This window comes from Solanum pennellii, chromosome 3, assembly GCF_001406875.1.
Source record: "Solanum pennellii chromosome 3, SPENNV200".
Classification (NCBI taxonomy): Eukaryota; Viridiplantae; Streptophyta; class Magnoliopsida; order Solanales; family Solanaceae; genus Solanum; species Solanum pennellii.
Window position 1 is genome coordinate 66,046,073 of NC_028639.1, and position 4,801 is coordinate 66,050,873.

The following is a 4,801-nucleotide window of genomic DNA, read 5'->3' on the forward strand; positions in this document are numbered from 1 at the left end:
CCCCCCCTCCGGGACCTCGAGGCGCCTTGTCCCAAGCCTCCCCTCCCCCTCCGCGGGACCTCAAGGTGTTTTGCCTTGTGGCCCCCCGCCTCGCCCTTTAAAAAGTCTACATTACAAAAATATGGATGCATAATGAAAGATAAATTTGGACTTTAGATACACGAAAAAAGATAAATTATGGAAATTATTTAGTGGTTTTCATACAAATATTATACATAATGAACATTGAACCACAACAACACAGCATAGAATCTTTCACCAATTTTGTTACCTTTAGCCTTCAGCTAATAAGCATTGACCCAAAAACTGTATTATATCCACCAACTCCAATATTTAATTATTTTCTTGGTTTCCCACTTAATGTGCAGTGATGAAATTGGAGCTCTAACAAAATCTAAATCACACACTACAATACTCATTAAGGGTTGGCATACTCAAGAAACAAAATCTAGTTAATTATAAAGCAAACACAACACTTTCTCACCCTTCAAATGGGAAGTAAATAGCAACCCAGTTCATGATATAAACACATCTAACTCTATTTATCAGCAAAAAAAATGGGAAGATAAAAGCTACGCAATGCATGAGTCTGCAAATGTAACCTTCAATTGACATTTTTTACCAGGAAAAAATACATATCTAGCTCTATTTGCTCCAACATTTACATACACTTAACACTATACTCTATTCATCACCACACACCCCAAACAGGAAGATAACAGCAGCCCAGATGAATCTGTAAATACTACTACCTTCGTCAACCCAAACACACCCACTACCTTCAATAACTTTTTCACCACAAAATCACATATAAAACCCAAATCATATATTATTAAGTGGAAAGCTCTATAGTGAAAAATTGAATTACCATTTTTCCATTTTACTAAATTAAAATTTAATTTATTGTTTAATTAAATATAAATATTTTAATTACACAATGATATGTATATATCATATCCTTCTATTTAATTTTCTCAAGTATTTAAAGTTAGGGAGGAAGTTTTAATTTATACAGTCAATGACTTTCAATTAGTAAAACAAACGATGAGATTTTTTAAAGTCTTTCTATTACTCCTATTTATTCATGAAAGTTCAAAAGAGTGATCTTTTCATTTACCATATTCATTGTAATTAATGTAAGTTAACTTGAATTATTTTCATCTTCCACATAATTTTCCAAATCTTTCTCGTAGTTTTCCAATCTAACTTGCGACAGGACAGATTCTGTTTCAAATTCTCTTCTAACTTGGATCTATAATTGTGAAGTAGAATAATTTTTAGTTAACTAAATAGTAGTAGTGGTGATTTCAGGACCCTAAATACAACTAATCTTCACATGAACATGAAAAATGTGTCAACTTTAAACGTGGTTAGGCACATAGATAGATCCAGAGTAAACAAACAAAAATGATTGAATAAAGAAGACAAAAAAAAAGAATCATATATAAAAGCAGAGTTTCTGAGTAAATATTAAAATGCCATTACAAACAATACAACAGAAAAGATGGATCATCTTCGTTGGCAAGTGCTGAGAAGAGAGTAAACTACAAGTTTAACCCCACTAAATATATTTGCAGAAACAAAGACACCCTACACCCTCACATGGCATCATATATAGAAAAAATACATACAACACATTCCAACTTGTCTTTTGATTCAAAGTACTTCTTCTGCAGCTAGATATCCCTAATTCTGAAATTTTATTCCATTTCTTTCTTTTTTTAATTGGAATATAGAATAGGAATAATTGCTACTATTGTGGCCAAGAGTCTTGCATTTGGACCTGGTGCATCTCTATTTGCCCCTTTAACTTCAAGCAAGCCCACTGTGATCAAACAAAAATTCTTTTGGGACTTTGCTCAAACATCTCCACGGCAACAAAATCTAGCCAAATGTATATTAATATCAATTTTCAAAAACTCTGCCTCTATGAAGCTGCTAGTTATTGAAATTTTCCATATTAATTTATTTTTTTCAGATTCCATTTGTGCAAAACTCAAAAAGTTTGGAAATTCATATTGAAGAGGTGAAAATCATTTGGGTAATTATCAGAATCGAACAATCATCAATTAATACAGAAAGAAAATAGGTACATATAGGTAAAACAACACAGAAACGAGAAGGAAATGAATCGATGAAGATCCAAAGTCATCTCAATTGATTCACTAAAATTAATCAATATACAAGAAGAAGGGTTTCAGCAAAACAAAATTGTATGTTTCATTCCAAATTCTAAGCAGTAACAGGAGAGAGAGATCACACCCATGATTGATGTACCAAATTCCCCAAAAACCCCAACCCTAAGTCAGACAAAAATGGGAAAAAAAGTACCTGAATACGAAAATGGATTCAAGAAACATAGCAATGTCTCTACTCCTTTGCCAATTTTATTCTCGTCACCATCATCTTCATCGCCTATGGTAATGTGAAAGAGAATGGTAGTGAGGAGGAAGAGAAGAGAAGAGAAGAGAGAAATTAGATTTCAAAATAATTTGAAATTTGGAAACAAAATATCAATATAAGGAAAGTGGTTGTTACAAAAGAGCCGTTATTTGTGAAATTAGATTTCAAATTAATTAAGAATGTAGTAATCAAATTTATAAAATTTGTCCTCAATTTTAATAAGACTAATTAACAAGCTTCACAATTTAACTGAAATAAAATAACAAAAAAAAATGAAGACAATTTTTTAATACTCATAAAATGTACTGGTTAACTTCAATTATAAGAACTCTTACTGATGTTATTGACAATAACTTTTACGGAGACAAATTTGTAAAATAAGGTTTGAAAAGATGGTTTCGATATAACGGAAGAATGGTCATATCTTCATTTGAAAGATAAACGATTGAATCACCTTTCAGCGTGGTGGTTCCCCAATTCATTACAAGGTCTATACAAAGAACTTGGAATGCTCCGAAGAGCTAGTTCAATTGTCTAATATATAAGAAAAATAACACATGTTTCGTAATTCCTAAAAAAATGCTTGTAAATGTAGAAATATGTGTTAAGACTCTTTATTTTAAACATTTTTTCTCATCATATGTGTAATACAACCTCTTACCCATATAATTCATGTCATTTTCAGTGATATATCATATATTAAATATTCAAAAAGATTTAAAAAGAATCAAATATTTAACTTTTATAAATTCTGAAATATTTAAATAGTCATGTTCTTCAATCCCCATATATACTTACAGTTTGAGCACCAAATTCATACTAAATATATGAAATTCTTCTTTATTCGATTTGAAATTTCAACTACAAGTTCACTAGCACAAAGTCAATGAGCCTCAATCACAAATTTGAATTAATTTCACAAATTCATAAGACCAATAATTTGTTATTCTTCAAGCTTTCTCTAGCTTATCAATGAAATTTTTAACTTTTTCAATACTCACCATCACACTTTATGTTGATGCATATCATAAATCATCTTTGAATCTAACACTTACAAACAATGATTTCAATTTTGATATTCCATCTGATGTCTGGTACCAAATTGGAGTCCGACTAAATTCATATTTGTGTCGAAAAGTTTCAAATTAGGGGTAAAGCACTCCCTTACAAAGGCTACTCTTAGTTCAGTGAAACTCGAACTCGAGACATCTGATTAAAGATAAAAGAGTACTTACCACTACACTTCAATAACCACCAAATTTAGATGTGATTGAGAATATGACTCACCTAATTGGACCATGTGATTTATAGCTAATTTTAACCATTCACAAACATGACAGTGCACCACTAAAAACTGGGGGGTGGGGGGAAAGAAATTAGAAAAAATGTATAGAAGTGAATCCAGAATTTGAAGGTTGATGGTGTCACATAGCTTTGAACATAGATGTATTGCTATTTACAAGATCCAAATAGGTTAAATATTTGGTTGGTTTGATGAAATTTGGCTTCAGTTCATATGTTCATCTTTCTGATTTACATAGATAAAATAGATACAAAAAGAAAAAAACTTATGAGAAGTTGACACAAAGAAAAAGTGATTCAATGATGACATAACAATTTATCCTCACAAATACCTCACAATCTATATAACAAACTATATAGATCAACTGATATGTTTGGGTGTCGTGTCACCCCAACCCATACACATAGATCCACCCACAAATACCTAGTTTAGCGATCATGTGCATCATAAATTTTCCCATAAGCCGCCCCTTGTAGGGGGAGGCGCAAAACAGCACAAGTAGGATACAACACTTACAAGGATCGACTTCAAGACAATCAACCAATTATACTTCACCCAATTTACCAAAAGAAATTCACCACTAAATTAACCAAGCTCAAATCAGCAACACATCAAAAAAATCACAAGCAAATATGAATAATAAATATGCAAGTGACACACGAGATTTATACGTGGAAAACCCCTTCGGTGTGAAGGATAAAAACCACGGGACTTGTAGGAGTCCACCCTTCTTCTTCTCTTATTATGCAAATTGAGGGTAAAGACACCCAAATCAGTCTACAAGGATGTCACAGCCCACCAACAACAACATACATAAGAGCCAACACAAAAGAGAAGAGAAATTGGGAAATATCACCCAAAAAACGCAGGTTACACCAGCTGTGATAACAGATGATCAAGAGCTCCGATTGACGATCTGAACCATCAAGATGTAGTGCTATATGTTGTGAACCAGCTGTGAAAATTTCAGAACGATCCAACGGTCGGATCTCCGGAAAACTGAAATTTTGTCAAGGCTGTCCAGAAAGTCTGCACTCCAACCCTCTCTCAAAAATCTGCTTCTCTCTCTCTATCACACACTCTCTCAATTTTTTT

At 32.5% G+C, this 4,801-nt stretch overlaps 1 long non-coding RNA gene across 2 annotated transcripts in view; it reads right to left on the reverse strand.

Moving 5' to 3' along the window:
• Positions 1-1,545: 1,545 nt before the first annotated feature.
• LOC114076422 overlaps positions 1,546-4,801 on the reverse strand; it is an 11,162-nt gene continuing 7,906 nt past the window's right edge. Inside the window, exons 2-3 of one of the 2 annotated variants that reach the window (XR_003577332.1) lie at positions 2,332-2,415; positions 1,546-1,825 (exon numbers count right to left, since the gene is read on the reverse strand). This is a non-coding gene — a long non-coding RNA (uncharacterized LOC114076422). Of the gene's footprint in view, positions 1,885-2,331; positions 2,416-4,801 lie in introns of both variants that reach the window. The other variant, XR_003577331.1, reaches the window with a different exon arrangement.